This window comes from Chrysochloris asiatica, unplaced genomic scaffold (assembly GCF_000296735.1).
Source record: "Chrysochloris asiatica unplaced genomic scaffold, ChrAsi1.0 scaffold00217, whole genome shotgun sequence".
Classification (NCBI taxonomy): domain Eukaryota; kingdom Metazoa; phylum Chordata; class Mammalia; order Afrosoricida; family Chrysochloridae; genus Chrysochloris; species Chrysochloris asiatica.
The window spans coordinates 1,206,163-1,221,678 of record NW_006408735.1 but is presented as its reverse complement, the minus strand read 5'-3'; the positions used below and the strand labels follow the sequence as shown (position 1 = coordinate 1,221,678).

The window sequence follows — 15,516 nt, the reverse complement described above, 5'->3', positions numbered from 1 at the left end:
CCCATCAATGGAAGAATGGATCAATACACTTTGGTAGATGCACACAATGGAATATTATGGTATTTTGAAAAACAATAAAGAAGTTCCAAATACAAATCAATAATGGCAGCCTGATAGACTATTCAAGAACAAACAAGTTGTTCGCCTAGGAGTCAACAAGGCAAGTGGACAGGTCCCCTTAGGGCAAACCCCCTTCTAATACTAAGACTCAAGGGGAATAGATGAGCAGGCATGTGGTCTTACTGTTGACCATATTTGTCACTGATTAGAGGAAGTGGGGGTTGGGGGGAAGAAATGAAGTTGTGAGCTAGTCCGACCATGTTCAATAGACTCCTCTCAACCTGGGTTGAGACCTGGTTGGCCAGCAGTATGACGAGACCTGGGGACTTCTGGGCTCAGAGACAGGGACACGGCCACAGAAGGCTAGAGTGGAGAGTGAAGCAACCAGCTGATATGAAGTGAGGGGTCATGCACAAAAGCACCCATTCTTGCAGATAGTACCCACTTGAGCTGGCTTCCAAGAGGAAAAAAAAAAAAAAGAGTAAAATGCTACAATTTGATGAACTTGACCTATGCTTGTGAATGTAGTATCTCAAAGGAGGGAAGGAATCTTTATTGTGAGAATCTTTCCTACCCCCTCAGTATACAGGGCCAACAAGGATGGGCAACTTAAACATTGGCTGCCCAAAATGGGGGGACTACAAAGGCAAGAAGTGACTGGCTTACATGCTTTCAAGAGGAAACTTATTTCCAGAGGGTGCGGGGGAAGGTAGAATCTCCACTAAATAGTTTCGAGCATGTCTGGATGGGGCTGATGAAAGGACATGGGGATAAGACTCCTGTGGTTCAATAGTGAATGACTGCTACAGGTCTGACTGTGAGAGTTGGGGAAATAAAGGTAGATGTTTGTAACAAAAGGAAGGGAGTGGTTGATTTTGTAGTCAGGAGTGGAGGTTCCTACGACCATCAAGGGAGAACAGCGGAGTGCGGAACCCTATCTAGAGAAACAGCGATGATGCCAGAGTTGGAGGCAGAGATAATGAGGTGGAGAGATGGAGCAGCTGAGGACTCTGGACTCAGGGAGGGAGAGGGTCTATGTGTTGATGGCCAGGAGGCAGGCTTGGGGGGTGTAATCTTTGGTTGTTTGATGATGCATGTTGATAATTGTAGTCATCACATTGAAACAAAATATGATAGGATGCATGTAAAATGTTCTCCCATGCAAACTATCACATAATTCATAATTAAAACAACAAAAAATGTTTTTCAGCCATTTTTTTCCATTAAAGCTTTTACAAAAATAAAAAACATAAAACCACATACTGAAAATTAATGAATATTGACTTTGTTGTTGTTATGTGCCGTGGAGTTGGTTCTGACTCACAGCGACCCTGTATGGGGTTTTAGAGGAGCAGCTGGTGGGTTTTAACTTCTGGCCATGTGTTTTGCAGTCCAGTGCTTATGCTACAATGCCACACCAGAAGACCATTCTGCTCATAGGATATGCCCAAATTTCAAGTCAATGATTGTTTGTTTTTCTTCAGTTCTTTCAGTTGAAGAAATGCTGAGTGTGAATTGAAATGTACTGGTATTGGCCATTTAGAATCAGACAATCATATAGTTCACTGTATCTTGAATGCCCAAAAGAAGAATTGCATCGCTTTCATCATCAAAAAGAACATTTGAAGATATATCTTGAAGTACAATGTTGCCTGTGATAGGATAATAGCCATATGCCTACAAGAAAGACCAGTTAATGCCACTATCATTCAAATTTATGCATCAAGTGATAAAGCTAGTGATGATACAGTTGGAGAATTCTACCAAATTCTTTAGTAAGAAATTGATCAAAAATGTAATCAAGATACACTGATAATTACTGGTGATTGGAAAGCAATAGATGGAAATAAAGAGAATGGATCAGGAGTTGGAAAATATGGCATGGTAAAAGAAATAATTCTGGTGATCACATGATAGACTTTTGCAAGACCAACAAATCATTTATTGCAAATACCTTTTTAAAGCAACATACATATAAGGCAATTCACAAGTGGACCAATAAATAACCTCATGATAAGTGGAGAAAAGATTGAAGTTTTCAAAGACTTCATTTTGCTTGGATCTACAATCAACACCCATGGAAGCTGCAGTGAAGAACTCAAATAATATATTTCGCTGGAAAAATCAGTTGCAAAAGACCTCTTTAAAGTATTAAAGAGCAAAGATGTTACTTCTAAGACTAATGTGTACCTACACAAGTCATGGTATTTTCTACCACCTCTTATGCATGTGAAATCTGGATAATGAATAAGGAAGACTATAGAAGACTTGGTTCATTGGAATTATGGTGTTGGTGAAGAATACAGACAGTACCAAGGAATGCCAAAAGAACAAACAAATCTGTGTTAGAAGAAATGCAGCTAGAGTGCTCCTTAAAAGCAAAGATGGGAAGGATTTCCTCTTTTGGATTTTGCATATGTTGGTCAGAAGGAATAGTTTCTAGAAAAAGATGTTTTGCTTCTTGAAGTGCAGGGTCAGTGAAAAAGAGTCAGATCCTGAGTGAGATAGATTGACAGTTCCAGCTCAACCATAACAACAATTGTGAGGTCTGCATGTGATCCCGCAGGCAGTCTTTTATTCTATTCTGCATAGGTTCACTATGAATCCAAATGGACGAGAGGGCCTAACAAAAGCAACATCAAATACATGTGCATACAATCTATGTGTGCTTATTGCAAAAACCATGTGGAGATCATGTCTAACTTCCCCTGGTTTCACAAGCTGGAAAGAGAATCAAACTCAAAATCAGCCCCAGGCTGGTTTCTATGAAGCAGAGGTCAGACATGCTTCCATCCTACGATCTTCTTTTCCTTATTTTGACACCATCCATCCCTCACACAGCACTCTCTGCTTCATATCTGGGTTTGATAATCCTTTGCAACAGCCACACAGAATTCATAAGAATACTCACGATTATGGGGTTTATTAGGGAAGTGAACAGGATACTATTCAGGATCATAACCAACTCAGGATGCAGCAATTCTCCAGTCAGGAACTCCGCTTGTCTGCATACTATAGGTATGCCTCACTCTTGGCTTCAGCCTCTCAACAATGAGGCCCCTTAGTCTCTGCTCTGCTCCTGCAAGTGATAAAATGCTCTTTTAGCAAGGTTGTAAATGCAAAATGGAAAATTCTTTAACCCAGTCAGCTTAACTAAGTCCTTAGGCCAAGAGCTGGAAGCTATTCTTTCTCTCTATGCTAGCACCTCTGCTATTGTCTCCTTTCACCTTTTGCCTCTGTCTGTTGACATCTCAGGCTCCACTCATGCTCTTCCTTCTTGGTTGTTCTGGAATATTCTATCTCTTCTTCTGACATGCTTCCTTTTAAACCCAGCTGGACAACAAAACTAATCCCAAACTTCGGATCCTGGATACCTTATTTGCATGATCCCAACCTATCACCTGGTAGGAAGTAAGAAGACTTTGGCTAGAAAAGCCATATCAAGTGAATTCAAGGTACCACACTTATATTTATGCAAATTCATAAGTAGTATTTAACGATGACCTTTCTTTCTTTATGAATCAAGTAGACTTTGTTGCTCTTAAACTTAGATATTTCGAGAACACCAAGTTCTGAGAAAAGAAAAAATGAAAAAAGGTTTTTCCAGCCCAGGGCTGTTTCATTATTCCAGACAACACTTTGTATTGATCCTCCTCTATTTATTTCTAATTTTGTTGCTACTGATTGAGTTGAGCTGTAAATCTTGTGATGGCTTACATGCTGTTAGGATGCAGCATTGCTATCAGAAGTACAAGGTAGAAATGTTCTCATTTTAAACTCTAATTTAGTCTTATTTGCCACAAATTAAGCTGCCTGATTCAGCCTTTTAACAACAAAAATGCTTTATCATATGCATTTCTTCACTGACCCTCACATAAAACAGTGTATGTGATCAATATAAACTTGTGCGGTTGTATCTCCAGTCTAATAATTGTGAACCACATAAACTAACACAGAAATTGTCTGGCAATCTATCATACTGCATTGCAGATGTTATGTGCATTTAGGGTTATATTTTACAACTTCTATCTATGCTTAAAAGTTGCCAGAAAAAAAAAAATGAAATGGTAAAAATGTTAAAAGTTATATCTATCTAATAGATTTCCTCCTATCACAGATCATCCTGAACCTCGACTTTTTTTGGATGAGTTTTTTCAAAGAGATACTTTAATAAAAGATTATATCTGCAGTATGTTTATTCATGGAAACAAAGAGATATTGATTTTTCACATTAAAAAGTTATTGGGTAAAAAATTTAGGGAATGAGATTTGTAAACATGAAAAGAGTAGAAATCTAGAGAAGGCCCAGACAGAATTATTGCACGCATATTTAGAAGATGATCTATGTATAAAATGTAAGGCAGACGTTTGCTAAACAGAAAACTCAATATGAAAAGAGAAAAAGGGTGCACAGAATTATGGAAAATGTGATTTTTATTAAGCCTCACTTTGTTTTCATTTTTAGTGGGGTTTTTTTAATCTTTTGTATAGACTTTATCAAAGTTTACTTTTCTTTCTTTATTTTTTTTTACCATTGAGGCAAAGGGTCATAACTTATTTGTATATTGAAAAGTAATAGAATGAAATTTAGAACAAATTTACTCAACTTGGCAATAATAATATCAAGTTTTTTTTTTTGAGGGGGTGGAAATCTTCTAGTCAATGTATTAAAATCCTTGCAGTTGTATGTACTAATTCTCTCAAAAAACATAATTATCCCACATTCATTACACTAGAATTGTTGTTGTCAAATGCCATCAAGTAGGTTTAGAGTCATAGCGAACCTCTATAGAGTTTCCGAGAAGGGACTGTTGTGTTTGCACCACCGATCTTGCGGCTCAAACTGACCTCGCAGTCTGGTGCAGTATCCTGCAGCACCGCACCAGGTCTCTAGAAAACACTGTAATTGTTGTTGTTATTAAAGTCTGTTGATTCTCTTCCAACCCATAGAGACCCTGTATAGAATTTCCAAGGAGCGGCTGTACTGGAATTGTTAAATTGTTGTTAAGTGCTGTAGAATCAGGATCCGACCCATGGCGACCCTGTATAGGGTTTCCGAAAAGCAGCTGGTGAATTTGAACCGTAGGCCTCTGGGTTCAAGTGGAGTTTGCAGTCTATCACATCAACCAACAGCACCACACCAGGTCTCTAGAATGTTGTTGTTAAATGCTTTTGAGTTAGCTCCGACCCATAGCGACCTTGTATAGGGTTTCCAAGGAACATTTTGGTGAGCTTGAACTACCGACTTTGCAGTTCAAACGGCTTTGCAGTCTGGCGCATTAACCCAAAGCACCACACCCGGACTCTAGAATGTTGTTGTTGTTAGATGCCATCAAGTCGGTACTGACTCATAGTGACCTAAAGCACAGCAGAACAAAACACTGCTTGTTCCTGGGCCAGTCTCACTACTGTTGCACTCTTGAGTCCATCAATGCTGCCACTTGGCCAATCCATATCGCTGGGGGTCTTCCTCTTTTTCTATGATCCTCCACCTTACCAAACATGATATCCTTCTCCAGCGACTGGTCCCTCCTGACAATATGTCCACAGTATGAGAGATGAAGTTTGGCCATCTTGGCTTCTAAGGAGCACTCTGGATGCACATCTTCCAAAACAGATCTGTTGGTTCTTTTGGAAGCCCATGGTACTGTCAATATTCTCCTCCAACACCATAACTCAAAAGCATCAATTCTTTTACAGTCTTCCTTATTTACTGTGCAGCTTTCACATGCATATGAGGTTATTGAAAATACCATGGCTTGGGGAGGCACACCTTAGTCTTCAAGCTGACATCTTTGCTCTTCAACACTTTAAAAAGGTCTTTGTTGTTGTTGTTGTGATGTGCTGTGGAATCAGTTCCAATTCATAACGACCCTGTACAGGGTTTCTGAGGCTGTAAATCTTTACGGGAGCAGAAAGCCTCATCTTTCTCCCATGGAACAGCTGGTAGTTTCGAACTGTGGACCATGAGGTTCGCAGCCCGATCCGTAACCACTAAGTAAATTATGCAACAAAAGATAGACTACTTTAAGCTATAAGAGACTTTCTAGCATTCTTCAGTGACGCTCTTTAAGTACATTTTTTTGTTGTTGTTATTAAATGCTATTGAGTCAAGTCTGACTATATAGTCTGACTGTATAGTATTTCCAAGAAGCAGCTAGTAGGTTTTAACTGTCAACTTTTCAGCTAGCAGTCCAATGCTTACCCTTATATTGTATAGTTGTATAAACTCAAGCCTAGTAATGGTCAAACCCAAATTAATTAGTTTTGTTAGTCTATCAGCCTTATGTTTACCCCCAAATGCTTTACCCTCTTGCTGCTAGTCTTATCTATAGTCTCTATTATTCGATATTAATTGGAAATAGGAGTCCTAGTGTGGCACTGCGGGCTAATGCACTGGACTGAAAGGTCGTTTGAACCACAAGTTCAGTGGTTCAAACTCATTAGCTCCTCCTCAAAACCCCTACACTCGGTTGCTACGGGTCGGAACTTACTCCACTGCAGTTAACAACCACAATAAGCTGGGCAAAAGTGACAGTGGGTTTGATTTTGATTAGTAACTCCTAATGGCACAATGGTTAAGCCCTTGGCTGATAATCAAAAAGCAAAAGTTTTTAAACCACAAGTTACTCTGCTGGAGAAAAGATTTGGTGTGCTGCTCTAGTTAAGGTTGTTGTTGTTATTGTTACATGCTGTCAAGTTGGTTCCAAGTCACAGTGACCCTGTACAGGGTTTCCAAGAAACAGCTATTGAGTTTGAAATGCTGATATTACAGCATAAGAAACCATGTAGTTCTAATGTGGTACTGTGGGATAATGCTCTGGGCCACAAGGTTGGTTTGAATTGCAAGTTCAGTGGTTCAAATTCACCAGCCATAATTAGAAAATCAAGTAAGTATAACTATAGTAAATAAAAGCAGTAGCTGAAACATTTGTAAAAATTGCAAGTGAAATGAGGCAACATACAGCAAATAGATTTTTCATTTGTTCTTTATCCCCTGTTTTTTAATGTGGTGTATTACAATGATTGTTTTTTGAATGCTGAACTAGTTTTGCCTTCCTGGATAAGTGCCATTTTTTGGTGGTGTATTATCCAGCCCTGATTATATACTGCTGAATTTGATATTCTAATAATTTCTTGAGGATTTTTACTGCTATTTCCATAAGGTATATTGTTCTGTAGCTTCCTTTTCTTTTAATGGTCTTTTTCTGGTTTTGTTGTTAATGGATTGACTTGGGGATTCTTCATTCCCCTCCAATTTATGGAAAAATACTATTTGAAATTAGCATGATTTCTTCTTATCCACCAGCAGCAGTGGATTCTCACAGTGCTTCAAGGTGGCAGTTTCTATTTCTTATTGCACATTAAATAATTTGAGAGATAGATGAGGTGGGTCTTTGCAGAGTTATAGCTCCAAATGCTGTTTTCCTTTCGCAGTGGCACTAAATTAGCTTTCTTAGATGTTCCCTCATTTTTCTTGTGATCACTTAGTTCATTTCATAGAGGAAAAGAATTGAGAACCTTTTATTGGTCCAGTCCAGCAGGGCCTTACACACTCATCCAGCATATACTTGACCTTTAGCAATTTGTTTTAAAAAAAAAATCTGTATTCCCTAACCATTAAATAAATGGTGTTGGGAAGCTTGGTTTTACAGTTGTTCAGCACTAGGCTGCTAACCAGAAAGTCAAAGTTTCAAATCCAATAGCCCCTCCGTGGGGAAAAGTGTGACAATTTATTTTCATAAGGATTGTTGTTGTTTAGGGCAGCCTGACTCTATTCTGACCAATATTAACCCTGTGTATGTTTTCAAGTAGCAGCTGCTGAGCTTACACTGCCAACCTTACACTGCAAAGTAACTTTGCAGTCCAGCGCATTATTCATAGAGCTACACCAGGACTCCTCCTATGTTGTTGTTATGTGCCATGGAGTCATAGCGACCCTGTATAGGGTTTTCAAGGAGCAGCTGGTGAGTTTGAACTGCCAACCTTGTAATTCAAACGTCTTTGCAGTCTGGTGCATTAACCCACAGCACCATACCAGGACTCCAGACTCCACTTACAAGGCAGCATTAGTCAGTCATAATAGGACTTCTCTTGTAGGGCAGCATTACTCTGTCCCATAGGGTTACTATGAGTTGGAAGTGACTCAACAATGAAGGGGTTGGTTTACTTTTATATGATGTTGTTGTTAGATGCTGTTGATTTGACAATGACTCATAACAATAGCTGCAACCATAGCCTTTGTTATGGATTGCATCTCAATGTAAAGAAAACAAGAATCTTCACCACTAGACCAATAAATGACATTCTTATGAATGCATAAAAGATTGATTGTCATTGTCAAGGACTTCATTCTTCTTGGATCAGCTATCAACACTCAATGGAAGCAGCAGTCAAGAAATCAAATGACGAATTGCATTAGGCAAAATCTGCTGCACAAGACCTTTTTAAAGTTTTGAAGAACAATGGTGTCAACTTGAGGAATACAATGTGCCTGACCCAAGCCATGATATTTTCAATAACCCCATATGCATTCAAAAGTTGGACTTTATTCACTAATAAGGAAGACCATAGAAAAATCGATGCTTTTGAGTTATAATGTTGGAGGAGAATATTGAATGTACCATGGGCTGCCAAAAGAACCAACAGATCTGTGTTGGAAGAAGTGTACCCAGAGTGTTCCTTGGAGGCCAGGATGGCCAAACTTTGTCTCACACAATTCAGACATATTTTCAAGAGGAACTGGAGAGGGATATCATGTTTAGTAAGGTGGAGGGTCAGAGAAAAAGAGGAAGACCCCCAGCGAGATGGATTCGCAAAGTGACAGCATCAATGGGCTCAAGCGTGGCAACAATTATGAGGTTGGTCCAGGACCAGGCAGTGTTTTGTTCTGTTGTGCATAGTGTTGCTGTGAGTCAGTATGAACTCTATGTTACCTCACAGCAACAATGACATAGCAACCTTATGCACAACAGAATGAAATTCTAGGGTCCTGTTTCTTGATGCAAATGGCAATTGCTCTAAAGTTTTCAGGCAATTAAACTTCACTATAACTTCAATTTTCTGATATCTTTCAGAAAATAACTGACCTGAAATCTGAACTGTTTTGACAATATTGTAAAAATATGGATGATATGAGATAACACTCTTTCTAGCTCACTCCACCTCTGAGCAGAAACCAAACACTCCTACTAAAGTGGAGAATCCTGGCCTTTACATTTGTCTTGATAATTTATTTGAGGAAATATGATGAGAACTCATCTAAATAATCATCAAATTCATCTTGCAAAAATATTTTGCTTCTCTGATTAATATTTTATAAAACCTTTAAAAAATCTTTCTTTCAATATTAAAATTGCATTTTTTATTTGATAAATTTAAACTCCTCACTTGTCTTTCAGTTTCTCATACTGTGGTGACTTGAGTATTACTGTTTCCTGGAAACTATGCCAGTGTTTTAAATATCAGTAGGGTACCCCATGGTGCATAGATTTCAGTAGCGTCCCAGACTAAGAATAGAGCATGAAGAAGAAATAGCCTGGCCACTTGTGATCGACCTTATGAATAGCGGCAGAGCGTTTTTTGATACAGTGCCAGAAATCAATCCCTTCAGATTGGTAAACATAGTTCTAGACAAGCTACCTATATAAAGTAGAACCCATTTTAAAGATGTGGATGGAGCAAAGGTTTGGGGGGCTTTCATTTGCTGATGGGGTATGATTCAAAAGAGCAGAAACAGTTGCAAACATCCATTAATAATCAGAATGTTGAATGTACAAAATATAAACTAGGAATATCTGATGTTGTCAAAAATGTAAAAGATTGCATACAGATTGATATCCTAGGCATTAGTAAGCCAAAATGAAATGGTATTGGCCATTTTATTTGAACAATCATATGGCTTACTATGACAGAAATGAAAAATTAAAGGAATGGTGATGCTTTCATTGTCAAAAATAACATTTTGAGATCTATCTCGAAGTATAATGCTGTATGTTATGTGATAATATCTATATATATACAAGGAAGACCAGTTAATACAACTATTATTCAAATTTAAACACCAAGCCACAATCCAATAGTGAAGAAAGTGAAGAACTCTACCAACTTATTCAGTATGAAATGTATCAAACATGCATTCAAGATTCATTGATAATTAGTGGTGATTGGAATGTGACGGTTGGAAAGAAAGAGGAACTATCAGTAACTGGAAAATATGGCATTAGTGATAGACATGAATCTGGAAATCTTTTAAAAGGATTTTTCAAGACCAATGACATATTCATTGCAAATACCTTTTTTTCTATTAACATAACTGGTGACTACACATGTGAAACTCACCAGATGGAATTCAGAGGAATTAAACTGACTACTTATGTGGGAAGAGACAATGGAGAAGCTCAATATGACCAGTCAAAACAAAGCTGGGGCTGCCAGAAGACCAGACCATCAATTGCTTACATAAAAGTTACATTTTGAAGCTGAAGAAAATTAAAACAAAGCCACAAGATAAAAAATATGACCTTGAGTTTATTCAATCTGAATTTAGATGCCATTTCAAGAATAGACTAGAATCATTGAATGCCAATGACAGAAGACCAGAACAGTTCTGGGAAAATATCAACAACAGTATTTATTCATAAAGAATACAAAAGGTCCTTAAATAGACAGGTAAGAAAAAAAGACCAAAGTCAATGTATGAATATACTTTGAAAGTTGCTTTAGAATGTTGTTTTTGTTGTTGTTCAGTGCCATCTAGTTGGTACCAACTCATAACTATCCTATGCACACCAGAACAAAACACCACCTGGTCCTGTACTAACCTCACAATCACTGCCATGCCCGAATCCATTGCTGCTATCACTGTGCAAACCCATCTCATTGGTGGATCTTCCTCTTTTTCTCCAAACCTCCAAGTTACCTCCATTTCCAAGGGACTTGTGATAATAGTTCTGAAGTATGAGAGACAAAGTCTGGCCAGCCTAGCTTACAAAGAGCACTCTGGCTGTACTTCTTCCAACACAGATCTGTTTGTTTTTTTGGCCATCATGACATTTTTAATATTCTCCTCCAGCACCATAACTTAGATACATCAATTCTTTCAGGGACTTCCTTATTCACTGTCCAACTTTCACATGTATTTGAGGTTATTGAAAATACAATGGCTTGGACAAGGCACTCCTTAGTCCTCAAACTGCCATCTTTGCTCTTCAAGCCTCTAATTGTGATATTAAATAATTCTATGGACAAAATGTTGAATGATGCAGGATGCATCAAACTAAGATGGAAGAACACAGAGTCAACATTCAAACATTTCAGGACATAGCATATGATCAAGAAATGATGTTATTTATGGAAGAATCCAAGCTGCATTAAGTCCTTAGTGAAAACAAGTCTCCAGGAATTTATAGAATGCCCATTGATATGTTTCAACAAACTGATGCAGCTGGAAGTATTCACTAGTTTATGCCAAAAATGATCTGTATTTGTGCCCATTCCAAAGACAGGTGATCCTATAGAATGGGAAAATTATTGAACAATATGCTAATATCATTTGCAAGTAAAATTTTGTTGATGATATTTTTAAAACTTTTGCATTGACAGGGAGCTGCCAGAAATTCAAACTGAATTCAGCAGAGGTTGTGAAAACTAAGGTATGACTGCTGATGTCAGAGGGTCTTGTCTGAAAGCCGAGAATTCTAGAGCGATATTTACTTGTGTTTATTGAATATGCAAAGGCATTTGAGTGTGTGAACCATAGCAAACTATGAATAACATTGAGAAGCATGAAAATTCCAGAACACTTAGTTGTGTCCATGAGGAAACTGTACAAAGACTAAGAGGCAGAACTTGGGATAAAACAAGGGAATGCCAAATGGTTTGAAATTAGGAAAGGTGTATTTCAGGGTTGTATCCTTTGACCATCCTTTTTCAATATGTATGCTGAGCAAATAATCTGAGAGGCTAGTCTACATAGAAAACAATATGGAATCAGGATTTGAGGAAGAATGCGTCAGACTGCAAAGTTGTTTGAACTGAAAAGTCAGTGGTTCAAGCTTACCAGCTGCTCCTTGGAAACCCTATACAGGGTTGCTATGGGTCAGAATCAACTCTCGACAGCACTTAACAACAACGATTCACTTCGATATGCATATACCACAAATGTGCTTGCTGGAAGCACAAAAGGATGTGAAGCACATGTTAATGATGATCAAGAATTATAGCCTTCATTATTGATTGCAACTCAGTGTAAAAGAAAGAAAAATCCTTATAACTGGATCAATAATCAACAGCATGAAGATTGAACAGCATGAACAAAGAAAAGATTGAAGCTGTCAAGAATTTTGTTTTACTTGGATCCATAATCAATGCTCATGGAAGAAGCGATGTACTACGTTTTGCAAATTCACTGCACTGATCTCTTTAAAATATTAAAGAGCAAAGTTGTCACTTTGAAGATTACTCAAGTCATGGCATTTTCAATCACCTTATATGCAAGTGAGGGAGGCGGGTGTTCGGGGGCTCTGTGGGGCCACGAGCCGCATGGCTTACTGTCCCTGGTTGCAGAGAGCCCTGAGCCTGAGCTGAGCTGGGCGACAGGGCAGCACCAGTCACGGGAATCCACTACTATCATGCCTGAGTCTCTCCCTCTACTGCCCAAGCCTGGCTCCCACCATGAGAAAGGAGTTCAACGTGCCCTGTGGCTCCCTCCACACCCATCTGCTCTGAGCCCGGCCACAAGGGCATGGATTATTACCAGGACTGGATCCGCCGCAGCTAACTGTCACCTCCAACCATCACTCAGTGCAGGCCCTCTCCTGGAGGAAGCTCTACCTGAGCAGGGGGGCAAGCTGAAGGCTTCCAGTCAGACGTCTGCCCTGCTCTCTGGCTTCGCCACGGTGGCTATGGTGGAAGTGCAGCCGGAGACGCAGCACCAGCACCCGCGGCAGCTGCTCATGTCTTCAACGCCTACACCACGGTGCTGGTGGTGGTGCACCTCCTTACCCTGCTCATCAGCACGTGCATCCTGCCCAACGTGGAGGCAGTGAGCAACATCCACAACCTCAACTCCATCAGCGAGTTCCCGCACGAGCGCATGCACCCGTACATCGAGCCGGTCTGGGGCGTCGCCACCATGCTGGGAATCTTGCTTTTCCTGGCCCAGGTGGTGCTGCTCTGCTGGACCAAGTTCCTGTCCATGGACTAGTGGACCCAGGGTGGTGTCCTGTCCGGCCCGGGCGGCCACACGGGCTGGCAGGCCGCCCTGGTGTCCACCATCATCATGGAGCTGGTGGGCCTCATCTTTGTGGTCTTCACCATCTTCACCACCCACTTCTACCGCTCGCTGGTGAGGCACAAAACCTAGCGCCACAACTGCGAGATCGAGGATCTGCGCAAGCTCAGAGTTCAGCTGGAAAATCAGGAGTGCCGCCTGCAGGTCATGTGAGGATTGCTGGGGCGAGGGGTGGCCTTATTGGGGATTGACGAGCAGGAGAACAACAATCCCGTACCAAGAGCATCTAGAGGCGGTCAAAAATGCCAAAAGTAGCTAGGAATGCGCAGACACTGACAGATAGGTGAACATCGAAGTTTGACTCTTGTCTTCATTCTGGACAGTTTCCCCTCCCTCAGTGAAAGTCCTATATTAAAACTAGAGACCCTGTTGCTAAAAAAAGGCATGTTCCTCTACCCCGGGCATTTCCGGGCTCAGAGGTAGGGGCTATTGGGAAGAGCAGGATCACTGAGGGGTCCACGAGATGGGTGGTTGGAGTGGGCATTCAGTCAGACTCAAGGACACTGTCAGCTCTGTCCCAGGAAGGGCGCTGAGTTGTGTGTTCCAATCAAGGACGATCTCTGGTCCTGGAGCTAGAGGGTGCAAGGAGACTGCTCAGAGGAGGGGCGACCGGTACCGCCTCCGATGGCATTTGGGATCACTCGGCTTGATGCTCCCTCCTCACCCCGGCTTGTGGAAGACAACCAGGATTCCAGGCACAGGTCGGCTCAGCAAATTGCCAGGCCTTGAGGAGGGTTCCCAGGGTGAGGCCTGGTCACGGTGGAGGTGCAAGATGATGAAGTCTGACCTCTGAGGTGTTCCGAAGGCCACCAAACTCAAGGTCTCTTTTCCCAGGCCCTGAGGCTGGGTCTTCACCTCCTGGCTGCCTCTCCTGCGTCAGTCAGCAGAAAGCTAGGAGCACATGCCTGCCCCCTACTGTCCTGTCCCAGGAGAGGAGCAGTCTGTGGGGCTTCCTGGCCTGTAGGTGGTAGATCACTGACGCAGTCCCCCCTTGCCATGACCCAGACCCCTCCGCAAGGAAGGTGGGGTGCATCCTGGGCGTCCAGCACTCTCATGTTTACACAGCTACGCCTAGGTCTCATGGGGTCGCTGCAGGCAGGCAGCTGATAAACCCGAGCTCTGTCCTTGCAGTAGCAGCTACTGTGGAAGCATGCTGCCCTTGAGCAACTTTTAAAAACCATGTTTACCACGTTTTTCAATGCTCACTATCAGCTGCTCCGCGGGAGAAAGATGAGGCTTTCTGCTCCCGTAAAGATTTACAGCCTCGGAAACCCTGTACAGGGACGCTAAGGGTTGGAACTGACTCGATGGCACTTAACAACAACAACAACCCAGCAAGGGTGGCCTTTTCTTCTGATTTTTTTAAACGGACATTGGCCATCTCTGATTTCATGTCTTGTGAAGGAGGATCCTGCTTGGGGACTCTTCTGCGGGGTGTGACCTGTCCTCCTCAGACGTCCATTTGGGATAGCCTTGTCCTCTCCTGCGTGTCTCTTCTTGGTGGAAAGGTTTAATTTTGCAAAAGAACCCCAGTGACAGTCCAGGCAGCCACATGAGTGGGCCCGCAGTGCTAAGGCAGCTACTCTTCCTGACCTGCAACCCCTACATAAGAAAGGGCCCCAGTCCTTTGTCCTGCCCCAAGATCCTGGACCACTTCCTCCCCTACAACCATTGTGCCGAGGAGAGCATCCCAGCTCCAAGCTCCCCCACCTGTGGAAAGGCTCCGGCACCTGCTTGGAGGTCAGCCATCAGACCAGATCCACGTGTGAACTTTGTACCTGGTGGCATCAGCATCAGACAAGGTGGATGTCCCGCTAGTGGTACCACCCAGGCAGGACGATGCCACACACCAGGTCCATTTCATACTTGAATGCCATGTTCTTTCATCTAGAGAACTGTCCCGGCTCCCCAATCCACAGAGCAAATAGTGTCTGAGGAGCTTCATGGTTGCGAACTGCAGATACAACTGAGCCGGCTGTCTGGGGTGTAGCAGGGAGATCAAGAGGAAGGTTAGTCCTCTGGTGTCTAGAGGGTTAACCTGATATAGGGGTGGAGGGTGTCATGGGGCTCCCTTGGAGCCATCTGGACTTGCCCTATTTTTCTCTTAGCAGAGCTTTTCTGGTACTTGTAAAACAGAGCCTGACATGCCGAGGCCCCTGCCA

At 41.6% G+C, this 15,516-nt stretch overlaps 1 pseudogene; it reads left to right on the top strand.

Annotated features, from left to right (window-relative positions):
- The window catches only part of LOC102819455, a 22,386-nt pseudogene extending 8,879 nt beyond the window's left edge, over positions 1 to 13,507 (top strand).
- The last annotated feature ends 2,009 nt before the right edge of the window (positions 13,508 to 15,516 follow it).